Source organism: Salmo salar, chromosome 02 (genome assembly GCF_965601325.2).
Source record: "Salmo salar chromosome 02, fSalSal1, whole genome shotgun sequence".
Classification (NCBI taxonomy): Eukaryota; Metazoa; Chordata; class Actinopteri; order Salmoniformes; family Salmonidae; genus Salmo; species Salmo salar.
In genome coordinates this window covers 67242501-67257288 of record NC_138292.1, presented here as the reverse complement: position 1 = coordinate 67257288, position 14788 = coordinate 67242501, and the positions used below count along the sequence as shown (strand labels likewise).

General features: G+C 45.4%; 1 protein-coding gene across 1 annotated transcript in view; it reads right to left on the bottom strand.

The window, feature by feature from the left end:
- The window catches only part of LOC106590506 (vasorin), a 32899-nt gene extending 22270 nt beyond the window's left edge, over nucleotides 1–10629 (bottom strand). Inside the window, exon 1 of the mRNA XM_014181594.3 lies at nucleotides 10378–10629. The gene's annotated coding sequence lies outside the window, so the exon portion shown is untranslated. The remainder of the gene's footprint in view (nucleotides 1–10377) is intronic.
- Nucleotides 10630–14788: the final 4159 nt, after the last annotated feature.

Here is a 14788-nt window from a genome sequence, read left to right as displayed (position 1 = left end):
CACACACACACACACACACACACACACACCCAGACACACATGAACTCACACACACATACACACACACACACATACACACGCACACACACACCCACACACACTAACTCACACACACACACACTCCCAGGAACACAAACACACACTCCTAAACACACATCTGCCATATTATTTAGCCACACTGACCTTGTATGTGCCTGTGTCTGACCAATAAGACACATACACTACACACTAAACTACACTACACTACACACTAAACTACAGTTCACACTAAACTACCCTACACACACACACGGCTGGATCACCTCATCACCCCAGCGTTAAGCCAGTGAGGGGAGTTATACTGCAGATGCCTGTGGAGATTTAGAAGCAAAGAAAAGGGAAGGGTAATGGGGATACTTAGTCAGTTGTACAACTGAATGAATTCAAACCAAATGTGTCTTTCCGCATATGAACCTACCCCTCTGAATCAGAGAAGTGGGGAGGGGCATTAATCAACATCCACGGCATCGGCGCCTGGGGAGCAGCTGTTGTTGAGAGTTAACTGCCTGGGTTAAGGGCAGAATGGCAGATTTATCCACCTTGCCGTCTCAGGGATTAGAACCAGCAACCTTTCGGTTACTGGCCCAAGGATGGACTGAGAGGGGGTATTCGTCCATTGGTGTGTGTTTGTGCGTGAGTGTGACTCAGTTAGGTTTTTGTAAGAAGAGTGTGAACAAGTGAAAAATGAAAATGTGTGTATTGAGGGAACTGGTGTGTAACTAAGGGGGGAGGATTGTTGTAGGGGAAATGACAGATGATGTGTAGGTTACTGAACCTTTAGTGTTTACTCTCTCACATAACTGTTTACTCAAACTCCTCATGGACCCCTGGACACCCCTGGAGAGTGAGAGTGAGAGTGAGAGTGAGAGTGAGAGAGTGAGAGTGAGAGTGAGAGTGAGAGTGAGAGAGAGAGAGAGAGAGAGAGAGAGAGAGAGAGAGAGAGAGAGAGAGAGAGAGAGAGAGAGAGAGAGAGAGAGAGAGAGAGAGAGAGAGAGAGAACTTAGACTGACCATGTGTTCACTCCAGTCTCCTTCACAGTGTTCTGGTGAAGTATTCATTTAGTCTAATCAGAACTGTGTTCCTACGTGTTGATTTGGTGGAGAAAGCCATTTAGCCAGTGACCTCCGTTTGTTCCCAGAGACAGACACATTCTGGGTGGAAGTTGACAGATCTAAGGGTCAAATTACCCTCCCCAAATCCTATCCTTAAATATTAGGAGGGCATAAACTGAACTTAAATCAAAGTGTGCAGGAAAACTTTTAACACACACACACTATGTAGGACAAATAACTTCACACACTCTGCTTGCTCTGAGAGAAGGTGTTGACATATGACTTATAGTGAAGCCATGGAGGCATCTGCAATGTTTGGTAAGGGACTACAAAATGATGTCATTCAAGACCTTCTGTGTTGTGTGTTTGTTTTCATTCGTACATGACTTAGAGTGAAGAAAGAGGAGGGAGGGAGAGAATGAGGAGGGAGAGAGAGAATGAGGAGGGAGAGAGAATGAGGAGAGAGAGGGAGAATGAGGAGGGAGAGAGAGAGAATGAGGAGAGAGAGGGAGAATGAGTAGGGAGAGAGAGAATGAGGAGGGAGAGAGAGAATGAGGAGGGAGAGGGAGAATGAGTAGGGAGAGAGAGATAATGAGGAGGGAGAGAGAGAATGAGTAGGGAGAGAGAGAATGAGGAGGGAGAGGGAGAATGAGTAGGGAGAGAGAGAATGAGGAGGGAGAGAGAGAATGAGGAGGGAGAGGGAGAATGAGTAGGGAGAGAGAGAATGAGGAGGGAGAGAGAGAATGAGGAGGGAGAGGGAGAATGAGGAGAGAGAGGGAGAATGAGTAGGGAGAGAGAGAATGAGGAGGGAGAGAGAGATAATGAGGAGGGAGAGAGAGAATGAGTAGGGAGAGAGAGAATGAGGAGGGAGAGGGAGAATGAGTAGGGAGAGAGAGAATGAGGAGGGAGAGAGAGATAATGAGGGGGGAGAGAGAATGAGTAGGGAGAGAGAGAATGAGGAGGGAGAGGGAGAATGAGTAGGGAGAGAGAGAATGAGGAGGGAGAGAGAGAATGAGTAGGGAGAGGGAGAATGAGTAGGGAGAGAGAGAATGAGGAGAGAGAGGGAGAATGAGGAGGGAGAGGGAGAATGAGGAGGGAGAGAGAGAATGAGGAGAGAGAGGGAGAATGAGTAGGGAGAGAGAGAATGAGGAGGGAGAGAGAGAATGAGGAGGGAGAGGGAGAATGAGTAGGGAGAGAGAGAATGAGGAGGGAGAGAGAGAATGAGGAGGGAGAGAGAGAATGAGGAGAGAGAGGGAGAATGAGTAGGGAGAGAGAGAATGAGGAGGGAGAGAGAGAATGAGTAGGGAGAGAGAGAATGAGTAGGGAGAGAGAGAATGAGGAGGGAGAGAGAGATAATGAGGAGGGAGAGAGAGAATGAGGAGGGAGAGAGAGATAATGAGGAGGGAGAGAGAGAATGAGGAGAGAGAGGGAGAATGAGGAGGGAGAGAGAGAATGAGGAGGGAGAGGGAGAATGAGGAGGAGAGAGAGAATGAGGAGAGAGAGGGAGAATGAGTAGGGAGAGAGAGAATGAGGAGGGAGAGAGAGAGATGAGTAGGGAGAGAGAGAATGAGTAGGGAGAGAGAGAATGAGGAGGGAGAGAGAGAATGAGGAGGGAGAGAGAGAATGAGTAGGGAGAGAGAGATAATGAGGAGGGAGAGAGAATGAGGAGAGAGAGGGAGAATGAGTAGGGAGAGAGAGAATGAGGAGGGAGAGAGAGAATGAGGAGGGAGAGGGAGAAAGAGGAGGGAGAGGGAGGGAGAATGAGTAGGGAGAGAGAGAGGATGAGGAGGGAGAGAGAGAGGATGAGGAGGGAGAGGGAGAATGAGTAGGGAGAGAGAGAATGAGGAGGGAGAGAGAGATAATGAGGAGGGAGAGAGAATGAGGAGAGAGAGGGAGAATGAGTAGGGAGAGAGAGAATGAGGAGGGAGAGAGAGAATGAGGAGGGAGAGAGAGAATGAGGAGGGAGAGGGAGAAAGAGGAGGGAGAGGGAGGGAGAATGAGTAGGGAGAGAGAGAGGATGAGGAGGGAGAGAGAGAGGATGAGGAGGGAGAGGGAGAATGAGGAGGGAGAGGGAGAATGAGTAGGGAGAGAGAGAATGAGGAGGGAGAGAGAGAATGAGGAGGGAGAGAGAGAGGATGAGGAGGGAGAGGGAGAATGAGTAGGGAGAGAGAGAATGAGGAGGGAGAGGGAGAATGAGGAGGGAGAGAGAGAGGATGAGGAGGGAGAGAGTGAGGATGAGGAGGGAGATGGAGAATGAGGAGGGAGAGGGAGAATGAGTAGGGAGAGAGAATGAGGAGGGAGAGAGAGAATGAGGAGGGAGAGAGAATGAGGAGGGAGAGGGAGAATGAGGAGGGAGTGAGAGAGGATGAGGAGGGAGAGAGAGAGGATGAGGAGGGAGAGGGAGTATGAGGAGGGAGAGGGAGAATGAGTAGGGAGAGAGAGATGAGGAGGGAGAGAGAGAATGAGGAGGGAGAGAGAGAATGAGGAGGGAGAGAGAGAATGAGGAGGAGAGGGAGAGGGTGAGGGAGGAGGGAGAGAGAGAATGAGGAGGGAGAGGGAGAATGAGTAGGGAGAGAGAGAATGAGGAGGGAGAGAGAGAATGAGGAGGGAGAGAGAGAGAATGAGGAGGGAGAGGGAGAATGAGGAGGGATGAGAGAGAATGAGGAGAGAGGGAGAATGAGGAGGGAGAGGGAGAATGAGGAGGGAGAGAGAGAATGAGAGGGAGAATGAGGAGGGAGAGAGAGAGAGAAAGAGGGAGAGAGATAATGAAGAGGAAGAGGAAGAATGAGGAGGAAGAGAGAGAATGAAGAGGGAGAAAGAGGAAGACGAGGGCGAGAGAGAAATAAAATATACAGTCACTTCTCACCTACAGTATACAGACATAGACCACTACTCTGTGTTCAATACACACACACACACACACACACACACACACACACACACACACACACACACACACACCACACACACACACACACACACACACACACACACACACACACACACATGACCAGAATGTGAATTCGAACTGATGCTACTGATAAACCTCAAGAGCCTACAGCAAAATAGTCCATTGATTCAACACGCTGACACTCAGGAACAGTACAGCTCTGTTGTGGTTTATACAGAGAGATCTGTATTTAACAAATACCAACGCTACCTCTAGCTCTGCTGTTATCTCTATCAGAGAGGTTCTGCCTGGGATACATTTCCCTCGGTGGAGCTCTCCATTACAGATATCTATGCTACTATATTCAGAGGTTATATAAGCACAATGGATTTACAGTGCAGGGTCTCTATGGTATAACTGTGGTTGATCAAGTGAGGCTTTTGTAAAGGATTTTATCATCAGATCAACTACACATACCAGTCACACTCATTGATCGCAAAGTTTGTGTGTGTGTGTGTGTGTGTGTGTGTGTGTGTGTGTGTGTGTGTGTGTGTGTGTGTGTGTGTGTGTGTGTGTGTGTGTGTGTGTGTGTGTGTATTAGCGTGTCTGTCTATTGACAGAGAGTATCATAGTAAAGGTTGTTCACACACTGATAGTGACTGCAGAATGTTTAGGCGTACCTTAAAGAACAGCTCCTGGTCACAGCTTCTCAGATAAATTCATTCGATACTGAACAACATTCCAACCCATGTTATTCTGGATCAACACACACACACACACACACACACACACACACACACACACACACACACACACACACACACACACACACACACACACACACACACACACGTAGCATCGTCATCTCAGGCCAAATCCATGTTCTATTTGTGACTGTCATCATGTCTCTCATCAAAACATAACAGCCCTGCAGTCTCAACAGTTAGGGTCAAGCCTTGGTCAGGCAGTCGAAAAGACATAAAGTCATTAAAGTCATTCATCATCAGTCTGTTCAGTATTTCTGCAGCTGATTGGCTCTCAACAGACTGCAGTGTGCTAGCTGTGCTTGTCTTGGCTGTACAAAGTGTCTGTGCTTAACCACAGAGGAATGTGTCATTTTAACTGGACAGCATTGCTATTGAAGACCAGAGACTTAGGGCAACAAATTATTTTTCTTTGTCCCCCCATCTCAACTTTGCCTTACCTTTGTCTCTCTTTCTTTGTTTCTCCCTCTTTTGCTCTCTCTCTCTCTCTCTCTCTCTCTCTCTCTCTCTCTCTCTCTCTCTCTCTCTCTCTCATTCTCTCTCTCTCATTCTCTCTCTCTCTATGAAAGGGCATCAAGTGCAAACACACACACTTTCATTACTTCCCTCTCCTCTCCCGCCGGTGTATAAAATGCTGTCGCTGCTTAACTTTTGATCCGTTCTCCTTCACTTTGAAGTGGCTACAGCTCTCATCTGTTAACAACATGGCCAAGTTCAAAAATACCACAGGCTCAGGGAGCCACTGTAGAGTGAGAGGAGAGGAGTATGTGAACAGGGAAGTTAACAGGGGCAATCTGGGATTGGTACTTCCATTTTTTGACTTTTGAATGAAAAGGTTGAATGGTGACCGCTTTGCTGTTGTTTGAATCCCAGATTGCCCCTTTAAATATCCTGAAACAACCTTCAATACTTTTTTAAAAAACTTCTTGTTGAGACAACGGTCTCATACATGTCCTTTAACGTTCAAATCAAATCAAATGTTATTAGTCACATGCGCCGAATACACCAGGTGTAGACCTTACAGTGAAATGCTTACTTACAAGCCCCTAACCAACAATGCAGTTTCAAAAAAATATGGATAAGAATAAGAGATAAAAGTAACAAGTAATTAAAGAGCAGCAGTAAAATAACAATATATACAGGGGGGTGCCGGTACAGAGTCAATGTGCGGTTAGTTGAGGTAATATGTACATGTAGGTAGAGTTATTAAAGTGACTATGCATAGATGATAACAGAGAGTAGCAGCGGTGTAAAGAGGGGGTAAAGAAGGGAGAAGAACTTGACTCTCTTTTACATGAGTAAACAGACAAACAAATTAGACTGATTGAAATGGCAAATGTTCCAAGTTGTATGGTGATCATACAGGTATGACTGGTATGGTGTCTACTATACCTGAAGGAACAAATTATAAGTACACACACACACACACACACACACACACACACACACACACACACACACACACACACACACACACACACACACACACACACACACACACACACACACACGCAAAGCCCTCAACCCTAGTCCTTCTTCCCTGACAGTTTCCTGCCTGCCAAAACTCCTACACCCCAATCCTGCCCCTCCGCCCAACACACACACGCTCCTGGACCCTGCTCCTTCCACCTCGTCAGTTTCCTGTCCTGACCTGTGTTTTGACTGGCCCCTCCAGCTGTACCCCCCCCCCCATCTGACTTCTGACCCCCTAATCCGCCTGCCACCCGTAGGGGGGAGCAGGAGTGGACAGAGGTATGAGAGGTTTTGAGAGGGGGAAAGCAGGCCGGAGTACAGGAACAAGCAGCTAACAGCTCTTCATTTATAGTAGAAAGGAGGGGTAACTGAATGTGCCTGCCTATTCAATGGAAGTCTGACAGCTGGACATCAGTACAGAAAGTAACAGAACATTTAGTTGCAAAGCATGTGTGTGTCCTTGTGTGTGTGTGTTGCAATAACATCCCAACGGTCTAGTTTCCTGCTGTTTGTGTAAACATGGGGCTGTATGAAGCTCTAGGTCTCAGCGCAGGCTGTTGCCAAGGGAAACACAGAACACACTTACCACGAAAGTCACACATACATACCGCAACACACTCTGTCATAACTGACACAAATATGCACACTGATCCATCAACTTCCCAGTAAGCGAAAGAGTGGACCTACCTTCTGTTTCCCAAGTGGCCTCTCTCATCACCTGTTGTGGCTGTAGTTGTGGAGCTGATCTGAGCTAGAGAGACAAGGCCCTGTAGCCTCAGGCTACTGTCTGTCTGAGTGTGTATACAGGGGACCTCTGAATGGGGTGTGTGTGGAGGGGGGGGGTCGTGTGTGTGTGTGTGTGTGTGTGTGTGTGTGTGTGTGTGTGTGTGTGTGTGTGTGTGTGTGTGTGTGTGTGTGTGTGTGTGTGTGTGTGTGTGTGTGTGGAGGATTGAGGGGCTATTGTATGGGATGAAAAGGCATGTGTGTGCACAACCCAGACTGCGCCCTTGGGGAGAGGGGATTAGGGCTGGCTAGGGGTGGGGGTCAAAACTGAGAGAGGGGTGGAGGGAGTCAAAATAACTCTTAGCCTCAGGTATAGTATAAGACTAGTCTGTAGACTGATCAGGTATCGGAATATGCAAATGTCTCTCCCTCTCTCTCGACCTCTCCACCTATCCCTCTCTACCTCAAGTGACGAACGCCAAAGGTTTCTCTCTCAGAGTAGTACACTGAGGAATGTAATGAGAAGGCTATATGTCACACTCAATACCTTCCCACTAGACCACTGGATTTACCTAACACGCTCCGAGGATGAGGGGGGAGGGTTTTAAGGAGGTGCACCACAGGGCAGCAAAGGGGAGCGACCCGTAAACCTCTCCCTAGGGGGTCTGGGATCTGACAATCATAGGTTCTCCTCCGATGAACATGTCAAGTCAGTGCCGTGTTAGACTAACGGAAAAATTCACAGAGTGTCAGGAAAGCTGTCACATAAAGATAATTCATTGTGGAAAGGTAAATACACTATTAAAGAGCAGCGGAATGTGTAGACTATAGGCTATATTCCACAGGTCAAAGAAAAGGTCAATTCCAACCACCTCGCAGTTCAACCAAGGAGCATCAAATCAAGAACAAACTGTCTACAAAACACATTCAGACACTCATTGAGGACAATGGACATATTCAATATAATAATGTTACTTCCTGTTTGGCTCTTTTGGGCATTGAAGGAGAACAATAGACATACGATGCAAGTCATCTATTACTGTCTTAAAACCTGTGTCTTTCTCAGCATCAGGACGATTTATGTTGGCTTCGGGGAGACACTCGCTGTTTTATCACACATGGTGACAACTTCCCTAAACGCTCTAAACGCTCCCACATGAACCAGAGCCCCCATCCCTCTGTCTGTGTCTGCACAGCTGCAGGACAGGAGACTGGACTGAGAACTTGAGAAAGAGCAGAGAGGTAGGGAGAGAGAGCGAGGGAGAGAACAGTGTGGCAGCGAGAGAAAGAGCTGAGAGCAAGTCCAGATAGAGGGAGAAAGGAAAAGAAAGACAGGGAGAGCAAGATCGGTGAAACGGAGAGAAAGAGACCAAAGGAGAGACAGAGAGAGAGAGAGAGAGAGAGAGAGAGAGAGAGAGAGAGAGAGAGAGAGAGAGAGAGAGAGAGACAGAGAGAGAGAGAGAGAGAGAGAGAGAGAGAGAGAGAGAGAGAGAGAGACCAGAGCTCATGGAGGTTTTAATTCCTTAATGGTCCCTAACAAGGGGAACCCAGAGTAAAAGCTGACCTGGAGGACCTAGAAGGAGCACCACCAAAGCACCACAGGGCACAGTTAAGCCTGGCTAAGAGGAGAGGATTTATACTGCTGCTGCTGTTGTTGATAACACTATAACCATGAACAACCACTTCTCATTCTCTAATAGCTGCTTCGCCCTCTTTAGACTAACACACGCCAAACAAAATCCTCTTCACCTTGTACCTCTTAGCTTCCATCATGGGGTTATTAACTCAATCAGGGGTCCCCCTATTTAGTTGTCATGGTGGCATGACCCGAACACTTATTGGCTGACCCCTGGGATTAGTCCAAGACCAAAGTGTATGGGGGGGGGGGGGGGGGGGGGTAAGTAGGGGGGGGGGGGGGGCTCACAATGTGTGTGTGTGTGTGTGTGTGTGTGTGTGTGTGTGTGTGTGTGTGGTGTGTGTGTGTGTGTGTGTGTGTGAGAGCATCTTAGACGTTCTTTAATTAAATTGCTGAGACACCAAGTCAGGAATGTTTGCTTTCTCTCTCGCTCTCTCTGCTGATCTCCTCCTCCTCCTCCCTCATTCTCTCTGTCCCTCCATCTCGGTCTTTACTTTTCACATCCCTTCATAGACTTCAGTTTGTTTAGGTGCCCTTCCTGGCTGCCTCGCTGACTTGTATTTATCTAGCATGCTTTATAACACCTCTTCATACAAAGTCATTGACATAGAGGCCACTGAATAACATTATGTATACTTGAGTAGTCAAGGTGATTATTGCTCAAAATCACAAATGTGCCATTCTCACAACCACAGCAATAAGATCATTTTTTGAATTTGGATTTGATGAAGTTGTTATTACCACGCCATTACTATTCTATTGTATACAAAGACAAGTCAATGTAATCCAATCAGGTTAAAGTTTAAATAAACAAAGAAGAGATGACAACCCTGGTCAAATTAGTGAGATAACACGCTCTAATTCAGTTACCTTTAAAACAAACAAACACAAACGGGATAAACCAACATCAACAACCATAACACACCACCCTGACCTGCCTGCTGTGCTCATAACTAAACAACCCACTGGGCACAGACGGCAGCTCAACGTCCAGTTTTCATTTGGTTGAGTTGTCAACTAACGTGAATTCAACGTGAAATCAACGATTGATGATTTTTTTTAAAATTATTATTATGGATGGAAACAACGTTGATTCAAGCAGTTTTTGAACGTTGGAACAGTATCTCTGTTCTGCATGACTCTCTCTGCGAGGGTCTCTGGCTGCGCAGAGATTTTAATCTAGAATGGTGAGCTAGGCACCACACCGTAAAGATATTTTGACACGCAAATATAACCGACCATATCACATCTTGACAAAGATCCGCTTTCAAAGGTTTCTGTGGATGCGGTTTGGCTTGACAGATGGATAAGGTAGTCGAAGTGAGATAGAATAGAACTATGTTGGCCATATAGAGAAATGTTCGGCCATATAAACCTTGGCTATTGGCTATAGGCTAGTCAGTGCTCATTGCTCGTGGTGAGATCGATAAGCACGGATAATGGGATAGACATATATGACATATAGTATCCAACATCATGTGCGTTAAGAGGAAAAACTCAGAAATGTTTTAATATAAAATGTGATCACAAAACTATTCTCGTTTCTAATAAAGACAAGCAGTGACAGGCATTCAGCTCACAGACAGTAACCCAGAGAAATCCCTCATATAACTTCCCCAAACCATATCTCGCCTGAACAGCACACACCATCCGAGCTGCACTTTGGAGCACACAGAACAACCTGCAGAATGATTGCGCGGTCTCCAAACTGTCACTGACTAGGCTACTGGCTACTAGTCTACTTGTTTCCATCATAAAGTCGCACCAGAAGTAGAAGAAAGTTGTTCGTGAGACACCTACCTGGCAAAATGAACTAAAGTCCCGAAATGTGCTCAAAACAGTGCTATTTCTTATCCACTTTATCGACGTGTCTATGAGGCTCAAATCCCTTTAATACAGTTGTATTGTCCACAAACTTCAGAAAGGTAGCCTATTGAAATCCCTGGGCAGAACATTTCTCTCTGTGTGTCAAAGTTGCGGTCCAGAAGTCTCCGAGAAGTATGCGCCCTATGTCAAGCGCGTCCCGAGTTTTAACAATTGGAGGACGAGAGGCTCTAGAATTTACACAAAAAAAAGTTGGAAGTGGGAGGTGCGTTCTGGTATGAGCGCGAACTGCACTCGGCGCGCCCATGTTCCAGAATCTGGAGCGCAGAGATGGTAACTATAGCCTACACCTGTAAAAATATGAAGTGGCCAAACCATATATGTAACAACATGGTGAAAAGGCTATGCGTCCGACCACATTACCTTACTTTTTCATTGATTCTCGATTAAAGGCATATTATTGAACTTAACAAGAATAAGCAGATCTTTTAAATACTCCACTGAAGCTAAATCAGATTATTGCATAGAACAAGGCACTCATACAATGTTGTTTGCCTATTTGAAGTCAAATTCACAATATAAAATATGCATAAATTCTGCATAAATTCAATGGGTGTTTATGACCACGTTTTCCTAATCATTTTCACAGACTAGGTCACTGCGGCTCGTCACTTCACGCAAAACACATGGGCTTAGGTTCCATTGTAGTCTCCTAGCTGGTATATCTATATACGTTGTCTTCGACATGGAATACTTCTGCCCGTCACAGAAGCTGTCAACGAGCTGTCGGCTGAGGCACTAAATTAAACTGAGGTGGGGTGGTGGGGCATGGTCGGTGCACAAACAGAGGGAAGGGAGCAAGAGAGAGAGAGTGGAGAGAGTGGGGGAGAGAGAGAGGGGGAGTGTGTGTGTGTGTGTGGTGTGTGAGTGCGCAGTGGCGTGCATTCATGAGAGAGAGAGAGCGAGAGAGAGAGAGAGAGAGTTGGTGAACTAAGAGGAACTGACATCATAACATACTGATATGTCTTAGAGGCTAGAACATGTTCTTCATGACATATTTCTCTCTCTCTCTCCCTCCACACACACACACACCCACACACACACACACACACACACACACACACACACACACACACACACACACACATCTGTTGGACATTATATGTGATGGGGTAGTGGTTCAGATGAACTGTTACACGCGTGACCAGAGTTCTCCAGTCCAGATCAAGATGAAATCCAGTTGATCTCCATTACCTCCAATACACAACAAACTCTCTAAGGGGTTAACTACTTAGCTACATTTTTATTAACAGTTGAATAACTTATACCAACCAAAACCCTTTAATATATACTGAACAGAAATATAAATGCAACATGTAAAGTGTTGGTCCCATGTTTACATGAGCTGAAATAAAAGATCCCAGAAACGTTCCATGCATTTCTCAAAAATGTTGAGCACAAATTTGTTTAGATCCCAGTTAGTGTGCATTCCTCATTTGCCAAGATAATCCATCCACCTGACAGGTGTGGCATATCAAGAAGCTGATTAAACAGCATGATCATTACCCATGTGGACCTTCTGCTGTGGACAATAAAAGGCCACTCTAAAATGTGCAGTTTTATCACACAACACAATGCTACGAATGTCTCAAGTGTTGAGGGAGTGTGCAGTTGGCATGCTGACTGCAGGAATGTCCACCAGAGCTGTTCATTTGAATGTTAATTTCTCTACCATAAGTCACCTTCAACGTTGTTTTAGTGAATTTGGCAGTATGTCCATCGGCCTCACAACCACAGATCACGTGTATGGTGTCGTGTGGGCGAGTGGTTTGCTGTTGTCAACATTATGAACAGAGTGCCCCATGGTGGCGGTGGGGTTATGGTATGGGCAGGCATAAGCTACGGACAATGAACACAATTTCATTTTATTAATGGCAATTTGAATGCACAGAGATACCGTGACGAGATCCTGAGGCCCATTGTCATGCCTTTCATCCGATTGCCATCACCTCATGTTTCAGCATGATAATGCACAGCCCCATGTCAAGGATCTGTACACAATTCCTGGAAACTGAAAATGTCCCAGTTCTTCCATGGCCTGCATACTCACCAGATATGTCACCCATTGCGCAAGTTTGGGATGCTCTGGATCGATGTGTATGACAGCATGTTCCAGTTCCCGCCAATATCCAGAAACTTTGCACAGCCATTGAAGATGACTGGCACAACATTCCACAGGCCACAAAGAAAAGCCTGATCAACTCTATGTGAAGGAGATGGGTCCTGGCATCTGGGCCTTCTTTGGAACACCATTCTTTTTGTCTTACTGAGATAAACTGTCAGGGCCCAAGTCTGACAGAATCTGTGCAGAAGATCTAGGTCCTTTTGTAGGCCCTCCTTGGTTGGGGACACAAGCACCAGATCATCAGCAAACAGTAGACATTTGATTTCAGAGTCTAGTAGGATGAGGCAGTGAGCTGCAGACTATTCTAGTGCCCTTTGCCAATTCATTGATATAAATGTTGAAGAGGGGGGAGCTCAAGCTGCATCCCTGTCTCATCCCCTGGCCCTGAGGGAAGAAATCTGAGTGTTTATTGACAATTTTGACTGCACAGTTATTGTTTGTGTACATTGATTTTGTAATATCGTAGGTTTTCCCCCAAGACCGCTTTCCATCAGTTGTTATAGCAGGGCCCATGGCAAATTGACTCAAAAGCTTTTTTTGAAATCAACAAAGCATGAGAAGACTTTGCTTTTGGTGTGTTTGTCAATTAGGGTGTGCAGGTTGTATGTGGTCTGTTGTACAGTATTTTAGTACTTGGTTCCAAATATTGGGTAAGATGCCAGAGCTGAGGATAATATTGAAGAGTTTGAGTATAGCCAACTTGAATTTGTGGTCTGTATATTTTATCATTTAATTTAGGATACCATCAGGCCTTTTTGGGTTGGTGGGTTTGTATTTTGTCCTGCAGTTCATTCAATGTAATTAGAGAATCCAAAGGGTTCTGGGAGTCTTCAATAGTTGATCCTATGTTCATATGATCATGTATATGTTTTAGCTGTTTGTTCTTTGTTACATGGCCAAAGCAGTTGGAGAAGTGGTTCATCCAACCATCTCCATTTTGGATAGATGGCTCTTCATGTTGTTGTTTGTTCAGTGTTTTCCAATTTTCCCAGTAGTGTCTTGATTTGATGGATTCTTGAATCACATTGAGCTGATTTCTGATTTGCTCTTCCTTCCTTTTATTGTATTTCTGTATTGTTTTAGTGTTTCCCCACAGTAAAAGCGTATCTTATGGTTTTATGGGTCTCTGTGTTTTTTATTGGATAGGTTTATCAGATTCGTTCTTGGGTTTTTGCACTCTTCATCAAACCATTTCTCGTTGCTGTTCTTTTTGCTAGGTTTTCTGCTTGAATTTATTTCATTTGAAATGTTAGCAGATATGTCAAATATACTATTCAGGCTTTCTACTGCTAAGTTTACACCTTCACAATTGCAGATAGTGTTTTTGGCCAATTGTTCTTTGGAAGGTTTCTACACACTATCTTCCTTCCATCTATAGCATTTCTGAATAGCATGCAGTTTGTTGGGCTTTGATGCCTCATGGTTGAGTATTTCTCTGTTCAAGAATGCTGTGATTTTCATGTGGTCTGTTAGGGGTGTCAGTGGGCTGACTGTGAATGCTCTGAGAGACTCTGGGTTGAGGTCAGTGATAAAGTTGTATACAGTACTGCTGCCAAGGGGTGAGCTGTAGGTGTACCTACTGTAGGAGTCCCCTCAAAGCCTACCTTTGACTATGTACAGACCCAGCTGTCATAGTTGTCTAATTCTCTCTCTCTCTCCCCAGCATTACCCTAGAATGGGCTTACTCAATCAAACACACACAACAACCCCATTTGAGGTGCTGATCTGTTGCTAGAGTTATGTTTCAGTCAGCTGAACAATATACCCAGGCACTTTTCAATCTAGTTTGCACAAGCCCCACGTACATCAACACAGCTATGACTCCCTGTTTGGTAACCTACTGTATGACTATAGTTCTTACACCCCAGTGTTTCCTGACAGTAGGATTTTCATCACTCTTTTTCAGGACTCAGTTAGAATTTTCACTCTCTGGAAGGACGGACAGAAATACATTCACCTACTATATTCCAGTCGCAGTGGTATTTGGTATTTTATTAGGATCCCCATTAGCTGTTACAAAAGCAGCAGCTACTCTTCCTGGGGTCCACACAAAACATGAAACATGACATAATACAGAACATTAATAAACAAGAACAGCTCAAGGTATAGTGCCACAAGTAGCCTACATATCAATACATACACACAAACTATCTAGGTCAAATGGTGGCCATGGTCTTGCCAATGTCAGCGTGTAATTGTATG